This window comes from Archocentrus centrarchus, chromosome 24 (assembly GCF_007364275.1).
Source record: "Archocentrus centrarchus isolate MPI-CPG fArcCen1 chromosome 24, fArcCen1, whole genome shotgun sequence".
Lineage (NCBI taxonomy): Eukaryota > Metazoa > Chordata > Actinopteri > Cichliformes > Cichlidae > Archocentrus > Archocentrus centrarchus.
In genome coordinates, this window is record NC_044369.1 from 35,907,219 (window position 1) to 35,917,137 (window position 9,919).

The following is a 9,919-nucleotide window of genomic DNA, read 5'->3' on the forward strand; positions in this document are numbered from 1 at the left end:
AAAAAACACTACTTCCTGGTTGCAATGCATTCTGGGTAAGCAAAATATCACCATTCTTTTGCTTTAACTCCTAAAGCGCATCTCCTATACTCAAATCACGCATATTGCCGGAAAGGTCTCGCCTGCCTCTATCCTCTGGCATGCATATCCCACTTGGCAACCGCGGGTCAGTGCGCCGCTCCCGCAGACGCCTTTCAATTGCGCCGCCATCACACTCCGAGCCTTTCCCCGCCCCTGAGCCTAAAGGGGCCGCCATTCTGGACTCCCGACCTACAAACCAAACAGCGCTGGTTCGAGCCCACTGCCCGACCACTTTCATTTACACTCACCTTTACACACAAAACTCACAACTACAAGCTAAGCAAGCCCACAACACCCACACCTCACAAACACATTTACTTAACAAATACACTAACTCACAAACACACACAAACACATGCCGCCAACACACACACACACACACACACACACGCCTCAGCGCATTCCACTTGGTTGCCATAGGCGCCCGCTCACCGGCCCGAACACTGTCATCACACTCAACGCCACTAGGGGGAGCGCTCCACAACAACTCCCTGCAAAAACAACAGCCCAAACTCAAGTTTATCACCAAAAATCACAGCAGCAAAACAATATGCACATTTCAAGGCGCTCAAAACTTACACATTTCTCAGCTACAAACTCTCCTCTCAATTTTTGCACTTCACAGTCACAAAAAAAAACGCTGCGCAGGCTGTCCGCTTTGGCAGCAAAATGTGCAGCTGCCAACACGGCGCTGGGAACGGCGCTGTAGCGCCTATTTATACACACCAAAAAACCAACAAATCAAATGGCCACTGAGGCACCTCAGGACTGGATCTTACGCAGGTCAAAAGTCTCACTCGGAGGCTGAAATTGTAACAGTGTGACCTGAGCTGGTCCAGAGAAAGTAAACACACATACACACACACTTTTGGAGTGCAGGGGGTGCTCCTGAAGACCTTTTATGACACTGTAGTAGCATCAGTCATTTTTCATGCAGCAGTATGTTGGAGCAGCAGCTTATCTTCAGGTGAGAGGAAGCGGATAGACAAGCTCATCAGGAAGCCAGCTCTGTCCTAGGATGTCCTCTCGACTCAGTGCAGGTGGTGGGAGACAGAAGGACTCTGACCAAAATAACATCACTGATGGACAAGGTCTCCCACCCCATGCATGAAGCTGTTGCTGAGCTGGAGAGCTCCTTCAGTGACAGACTGCTGCATCCTAAATGCACAGAGGAGCGTTATCGTCGACCCTTCCTTCCAGCAGCTGTAAGACTGTATAACCATCACTGCTCCCAACAAAAACCACAATAACCTACACATTGTAGGATAATATATAATATATTGTAAATAGTCCGGCCTGTTAAGGCTCAACACACAGGCACATCATGTACATTGTATATAATATTATTATTATTGGTATTATTATTATTATTATTAAGGTTAATCTTGTTGTTGTTTTTATATATACATATATACATATACATATACATATATATACATATACTATATATATATATATATATATATATACATATACATATATATATATATATATATATATATATATATTCTTTTCTCAATAGTGTAAATTATTAATATAATTATTAATATAATTATTAATATAATAACTGCGGCTGCTGTTACACCCAAATTACCCCTATGTGGGACAATAAAGGCTGTTTCTTCTTCTTCTTCTTCATCATCAGGTACATTCTTATTTTACAGTCGTGCAGTGGAGCTGCTGTCTGTCACATCCTGCTACAATGGGGTGGGGGGGTGAGTGGCGGCAGAAATGTGACTACTGGTCGGGTCCACTCAGCTGCAACATTGTGATGAACCTGTTCCGTCCTTGTGCGTTTCCGGCCACTTTATCAGTGAGAGAATAACAATCAGGAACAATCAATATTAAGGAATCCAGGGAATGAAGAAAGTGAAAAAAATAGGAACAAATATGTTTGCAGCCAAAAACAGCAGCGAGGATGAGTGCTGTTAAATTGCTGCTCTCGCAGCATCAGTGAGTGACTGAAAAATCAAGAGGGGACTTCTCGAATGGAACTTTGGAATTCTGGCTTTGATCCTGTAGTTGTAACATCTCAAAGGAAACACGAGTGTAACTGCGCAACGAACGGAAATCTGCTCTCACATCGACGTCCGCCTTCGGAGGGAGAGATCGGACCGTCTGCTGCTGGTAGGATGAAGGTGTTTTTACTCTCCTTCCGCGTTTACTCTTCCTGCGTGGCGCTGGCCGAAGGCTAGCAGTCATTTCTGTCACTTGGTGTTGGCTCTCACTGCGGTATTCTATCACTTCCTGCTCCTGTTCGGGAGCAGTCGTGTTTTGCTGTCTGTTAGCTGTTAAATCTGAATAGCTCAATCTGTCTGGATAACAACATATTTCGGTGTAATCTTCACCTCCTTTATCTAGAGCACACTCTTTGCTGAATCACCTGTATTCACATTATTCACTTTATTTGTTTTTAGAAATGCGCTGGCTTAGCGCAGCTAGTAGCTTAGCTCTTAGCCGACTCGCTAGCAGCATAGCTTCTTCTCCTGTCTCTCCTGCACTTTTTGGCTGTCACATGTTTAGTTACTGCTCGGCCTCCTTTAGCAGTAACGGTACTTGTAATAAATGTAGTCTGTCTGTAGCTCTGGAGGCCAGGCTTTCTGAATTGGAGACTCGGCTCCGCACTTTGTTTTTAGAAATGCGCTAGCTTAGCGCAGCTAGTAGCTTAGCTCTTAGCCGACTCGCTAGCAGCATAGCTTCTTCTCCTGTCTCTCCTGCACTTTTTGGCTGTCACATGTTTAGTTACTGCTCGGCCTCCTTTAGCATCCTTAACCATCTCAAATCTTGATCTTTCAGCACTGCTGGTATTTGTTTTGACTCTTTGGCTCCAGTTGATCTTTCAGAGTTAACTTCAATAGTTACTTCCTCCAAACCAGAAACATGTTTATTAGATCCCATTCCTACTAGACTGTTCAAACAAGTCTTTCCATTTATTGATGCTTCTATCTTAAAAATGATCAATCAGTCTTTATTGGTTGGCTGTGTACCACAGGCCTTCAAGGTGGCTGTAATTAAAGCGCTACTTAAAAAGCCATCAGTGACCCAGCTGTCTTAGCTAATTATAGGCCAATCTCCAACCTTCCGTGTCTCTCAAAGACTCTTGAAAGAGTAGTTGTAAAACAGCTCACTGATCATCTGCAGAGGAACGGTTTATTTGAAGAGTTTCAGTCAGGTTTCAGAATTCATCACAGTACAGAAACCGCATTAGTGAAGGTTACCAATGATCTTCTCACAGCCTCTGACAGTGGACTCATCTCTGTGCTTGTCCTGTTGGACCTCAGTGCAGCTTTGATACTGCTGATCATAACATTTTATTACAGAGATTAGAGCATACTATAGGTATTAAAGGTACTGCACTGCAGTGGTTTGAGTCATATTTATCTAATAGACTCCAATTTGTTCATGTAAATGGGGAGTCTTCTCCAGACACTAAGGTTAATTATGCAGTTCCACGCGGTTCTGTGCTAGGACCAATTCTATTTACATTATACACACTTCCCTTAGGCAGTATTATTAGAAAGCATTGCATCAATTTTCATTGTTATGCAGATGATACTCAGCTTTACCTATCAATGAAGCCAGATGACACACATCAATGAGTTAAGCTGCAGGAATGTCTTAAAGACATAAAGGACTGGATGACCTCTAATTTCCTGCTTCTAAATTCAGATCAAACTGAAATTCTTGTGCTCGGCCCCACAAATCTTAGAAACACGGTGTCAAACCAGATACTTACTCTGGATGGCATTACTTTGGCCTCCAGTAACACTGTGAGAAATCTAGGAGTCATTTTTGACCAGGATATGTCCTTCAATGCACATATTAAACAAATATGTAGGACTGATTTTTTTTTTACATTTGTGCAATATTTCTAAAATTAGAAACATCCTTTCTCAGAGTGATGCTGAAAAGCTCATTCATGCATTTATTACTTCTAGGGTGGACTATTGTAATTCATTATTATAGAAGTATTTCGTCATTGCACCGTTTTTACATTTGCCAGTATGTTGTAGTCCACTCTTTACAGTCGGTGTCTCATTCGTCTCATTTTCTAGTTTTATCTGGTGTTTAAGTGTTAGGTGACGGGCTTGTAGCATTTGTTGTCAGTGCACTAAGAGATAAACAGTTGTGATTTTCTGCCACATCAGCAGAGTTTGAGGGGAGATTCAAACGGTCCAGCGCGCTGTTTGCCGCCCTTTGAATTTGGTAGTGACACTTACCGACAGTGCACGCACACGCTCGGTTTATCAAGGCCTCTGTAGCTACGTAGCTGCGTGTTATATTGTGAGAGTTGTACTGCAGTCTCATAATATAACACGCCGTTTCCCTGCGACCTACAAAGGCAAACAAACATCAGAACCTTATATTTTGATTACAGTTATGTACAACATATTTGCAGACCCTCGCTCTCTGTCCGATGGTGGGAGTGTCCTTACAAGTGTGCGTACACTCGTATGTGTACTTACGTTTGAGTGACACGTGACCTTGTAGAAACACAAATGACACACTGTACTAAGATAAGTAACAAGGCGATTTTTCTTTTGGGATTATTATTATTATTAAATAAACCGACATGGGCTTAATTTGCCTCGTTGTTTAATGTTGACCAAGAAGATGTCTTGGTAAAGATATACACTATTGTCATTATTTGTGGACTACTGTGGTTGGCAAGACAGCTGTGGTGCAGCTGTGTCTGAGAGAATGAGCCAGTTTACTGTCACTGACTAAATGAAACTCTTTTTGTCTTTGTTTTTTTTGGTCTGATTTATGAGCACATGTAAACCTAAAGGGCACCAGGGTCATCGTCTTATTGGTGAGACGCATTAGCACTTGAAAGGTAGCCCTAATAAATGTTGACTGTTAATTGTGTACTTGGCTAGTTTAATATTCCTTGTTTAATCTGTTCCCACAGGATCAAATCATTGCAGACAACACTGACTTCTCTACTGGAATTTAAGCAGTATTTCAAACTGGACAATCCACAAGTAAGAACACAATCTTTGTTTGAAAGTAATTAGTCTGTAGTTTAAGTTTGTTTTAATTGTTTCATATGCACACACAAATTTGGCATCTAGGCTAACTAAATTCCTGTCTTTAATGTCTGTGCAATTCAGGCAGAAGAAGCACGAGGCACCCTAACAAAGCACATCCCCGCTTCAAAATCAAAAGAGCCGGACGAGCTGAAGTGAACTTTCTTCCCAACTTTCCCCAAGAATAAAACCAGAGCAGTGTGGAAGAAATGAGACTGCAGATGAAACATGAAGTTCAAAAGAGTGACTGAAACCTGAAGTTAATAGAAAACTTCATGCAGATGACCTTTGCCCTCCATCACCAGATCATTCAGGCACATCCATTGGTGAAAGACTTCCTGCAGCCGGGCCTTCAGATCCAGTCACAGGTGAAACATACACTCAACTTTTTTTGTTCCTCTTTACCCATGTTTTCTATTTCCCTTGTCTCTACTGACTCGATCTTTTAATATTTATATATTTATTTCCAATAATAATGCAGTTGCCCTTATGGACTGTTCAGGATCAGTATTTAGGCGGTCTGTAGTGTTTCTCTTTGGTTTCATCCAGCCTCCCTCGCTTTTTTTTTTTTAATGAACAATAATGCCTCTTAATCAGATGATTGTTCCACTGTTGTCCTTTTGCCTTGTGTGTCTCTGGCTTTGTTTAGGTTTGTGCTGAAGTCCACGGTATCCCAAATGTCAGCCTGTGTAACCAGTGTTATGCTGATTATGACAAACGCACACCTAGACTGTCGGCTTTGTAGCGGTACAGAAAAAAGGCAGCACGCACGGGAAAGATATCGGGCACACTGCGTGATGAGATCCAGGTGAGATATCAGATGACTTTATTCTAATGAAGCTCCTAAGGACAGCTGTGTCTAAATGTGTCAGCGTCATCATCAAAATAAATATTGTGTACAATATAATCTCCCAAAACATGCTGACTTGCTTTAAGTCACATTCAGTTATAGACACAGAACAACAATTTACTGTCATTGATGTCTTTTAGAAAATGTTGAGCTCATTTTCCTGTGACATACATGTGGTTTTGGCTTAGGCTCTTTTTTTTGCTCCACTAGCAAAATAAGGCTTCAGCGCGGCACAGCCACGTCAGTCACTGTGTCCAAAAGCATGAAAGCTTTTCCTCATTTTACTTTTTGCCTTTCTTTCCAGCAGTTTCCAGATGTTTGCGTGAAATGTTTGGCGGTCCTTCGTGCCCACCCTGTATACCTGTGTGAAGGGGACCCACACTTCCTGAAGACATAGAATGTAAGTATCTACAGTTTTGCAGAAAAATGAGTATTTCCAACAATCTACTGAACCCTGTGTGTAGGGAGTGTAGGTAGGTGTACATGGAATTAGAGTATTTGCCTGTAGGTGTGTATGAGTACGCATACACACCACACAACATACATTCAGTATGAGTTAGATGCCAACCTGGGTGTTTTTTTTGTATTATTATTGAGTTAACATTTGTCCCTCTAGTTTTTTTGTTTCTTTGTACAAACTTAGGGGAAGTAGTTTGAAATGCAGGGAAGGAAATGATGGGGAAGGTGTGCTTCAGGTTACGTTGTAGAACTTCAAAAATAACTAACAATATTAGACCTAAAAAAAATATCAGGCAAAGAGTAACAGAGTTATGACATTTTTCTGTAATGATGTCAGGACTGCAGCTCAATCTGGTGACAGATGGCTGCGTGACATTTAGGACAAACATTTAAGGCACCGAGTATCAGTTCAAATCTACGTCTGGTACAGACTAGTGACGATGCCCACCATTTACTTTATCTGTCAATATGCTGTAGTTACAGGTTTGAATTACCTGTGAAATGCTCATATGTAATATCTGCCTCCAGGGCAAACTTACAGTTGGACCCTCTCCTTTGTGCCTTTTTCAGCCGGAGAAGACAGATGATCATCAACACTCCTGTTGTGCTTGTAACAGCGGTGAACGTGTGTTGTACAAGTCCAGTTAACATCACTCCTGCAAGCACTGCAACGGTGGTGGAAGATGATCATGTAAAAAGTGAAATCCCCATGTGGACCGATGCATTTACATCGTTGTTTGGATTGACACGTTGCATTTGGACTGCCCGAGGGAACCTGTTCACACTTTGACCTTCATTCAGAAGATCCTGATGGGTCTGGATGGCAAAGAACTGAAACCGTGACTTCTCAGTCTAAATAATGAACTGTTTCTAACAGAGTAAGTAATGTTTCGTGCAACTGTTCTGTTTGTTGTTTGCATGCATGTACACCTGCAAATATGTTTGTGGTTTCAAGTTCCATGACTTGACATTATGCTGAATGCATCATTGGACTTTAATCAAACAGTTTACATTTGATACACAAGTTTATTAATATTTCCTGCTCTCCAAATATGTAGTTGGCTCAAATTTGCACAGTTTCCAAAAGAAATGGATAAAGAAGGGAGATCAATTTGTGAGATATTGTTTAATTTATTTCTTATTTTGGTAAGTTTTGTTTTTTTTGTTTTTTTTTTTATCAAGTCTTATGTTTTTTCAGTCTCAATGTATTTGACACAACCAGACCTCATGTTCTCTGTCACACACACACACAGCCTCTCGTGCACTCCTACACAATCATCCACATTTACCCATAGCCATCAAGAGTTGTTTTACTTTGTCTGGAGTCCTGCTTGTGAGTGCAGAGGTGCTTTCTTGTGCTGTGTATGTGCAGGTTTTCCTTTGTGTCAGTGATTTCCCCCTGATTTCTGAGGCAGGGCTGATCTGTAAGTTTTTGGAAAATGAAAATCTGAATACATTTGTTTCTTCATGTCATCTAAGACAGATAGCTAGAGCACTTAGAAATATAAAGAATTTCATGACAATAAAAGTTTTTGCTTTTGTGTTTTTTGAGTGTTCTGTACTTAAATAAGTTATAAGTATGTTTATATTTTTGGAGTTGCTAGAGCTCTTTTAAAATAAGTACCTCTGCATCAATATTATTATGTATGGTAAACTAATAAATAATATTAATTTTAAAAATTGGGTTTCCAAATAAGTTTTGAGTACTCTGAACTTGTTTGGGTGTACAGTGTAGTTATGCTGCAATAGGCATAGGCTGCTGGGGGAGGGGGCTTGCCGTCAAGCACTCAACATTTCTCTTTCACTCCTTTCTTTTCACTCCCAGTGTGTTTATTTACTTAGACTCTATTTAATAACTTGGAATAGTTTAACTCTGCCTTTTTCACCCATAGTGTGTCTTTTTTCCCGTCTCCCTCTGTCTCTCTTTGCCATCAGCCCAACTCTTCTCCGTGGATGGCAGTCCCTCCCTCAGCCTGGCTTGAGGTTTCTTCCTGGTAAAAATTGTTCCTTTCTACTTTTGCCAAGTACTTGCTCATGGGGGGAGGGGGGGGGGGGGGGGTGTCAAGGGATTGTTTGTATTTCTATCTAATACGATCTTCACTTTACAATAAAAAGTGCCTTCTCGATGTGAACTGGTGATATAAAAAAATTTGGTGAATTTTGGTCTAGACTTTCTTTTTTTTTTTATTGTTGAGTGAGTGGCGGCTATCCCAGCCATCATGGGATAAAGGCGGGGTAAAACTTAGACAAGTCACCTGTCTATCGCTTGCTTTACAAACAGGAAACCCAGGTCAGAACCACGGTCAGCAGCATGGACCGGAGTTGCATAGTTTCATAGAAACTGATGGCAGCACTTTGCTACAAATAGCCAAGCATTTAAGTATAAGACATTTCAAATCACTGTAGTGATTAAGCCAGAATAATAATTACATGTGGTTGAGCGACTAGCATAGGTCTAATTTTAGGCACACTTAAAAGCAATTAACCACAAATGGGAAAAATCAAAACAGTCGTGAACATTCAATTCAATTCAATTCAGTTCAAGACTTTATTTGCCATTTGTACTCACACATAAGGTTTGGGAATTCTTGTGCAGAGCTTTCGGGTAGGAGTGTAGAAAGAATTGAAAATAAAAATAAAATATAATAAAATAAAAAGTATAGAATAAAATATGTAAATATTGACATAAATATATATATATGTATATGCACACATATACAAAAATACAAAAGATGGAAGGTTGATGGATACTGAACAGCGGTTATTGCACACTTAGTGTTACAAAGAACACAGTATAAATTGCACATGCACACCTGACAGATATTGCACCAACAAGTGTTATTTTAATAACTGAATAAATAAAGAAAATGTTGCACATGAGGTTTTAGCTGTGTGAGGAGTGCTGCACAGTGGATTTTGGCTGTGAGCAGTCCTTTGCTCTGCCATCAGTCTGACTGTGGCAGGGAAGAAGCTTTTGCAGAATCTAGTTCTGTGTGTGATGATGCTGTCTGCTCATCTTTTCCTCAGGCTGTTTGTTGTGTGTTTGGGCCTGAGGAGAAAGTGGGCAGGGTGGTATGGGTCTCTGATTATGTGCTGTGCCCTCTTTTTGCATCGTTGTGTGTAAATTGTGTCCACTGATGGGAGTTTAGTCCTGATAATGTTTTCAGCAGTTTTCACGACTCTCTGCAGAGCCTTCCTCTCAGCCTGAGTGGTGTTGCCATACCACACTGAGATGCCAGTGGTGAGGATGCTCTCCACCAGGCCTCTGTAGGCTTGTGTGAGGGGGCGGCAGCTCAGCCCAGCCTTCCTGAGCAGCCTGATGAAGTGCAGTCGCTTCTGAGCCTTTTTTCACAGTGGCTGCAGTCTTCGTAGACCAGCTCAGGTCAGATGATACGTGAAGGCCAAGGAACTTGTGGCTGTCCACTCTCTGCACTTCAGTGCCCCTGATGGCGAGGGGGGTGCAGTCGAGGGGCTTTCCTCCTGAAGTCAGCCATGATCT

General features: G+C 41.4%; 1 long non-coding RNA gene across 3 annotated transcripts; it reads left to right on the top strand.

Annotated features, from left to right (window-relative positions):
- Positions 1-2,045: 2,045 nt before the first annotated feature.
- LOC115774534 (uncharacterized) lies at positions 2,046-8,458 on the top strand. Of its 3 annotated transcripts, XR_004019201.1 has the most exons (7): positions 2,046-2,208; positions 4,994-5,066; positions 5,196-5,479; positions 5,761-5,919; positions 6,269-6,361; positions 6,991-7,298; positions 8,356-8,458. It is a non-coding gene; the product is annotated as an uncharacterized LOC115774534 (long non-coding RNA). The 3 variants fall into 3 exon arrangements; XR_004019200.1 differs by lacking the exon at positions 8,356-8,458 and having other exon boundaries at positions 2,050-2,208; positions 6,266-6,361; positions 6,991-7,938; XR_004019199.1 differs by lacking the exon at positions 8,356-8,458 and having other exon boundaries at positions 2,053-2,208; positions 6,991-7,938.
- Positions 8,459-9,919: the final 1,461 nt, after the last annotated feature.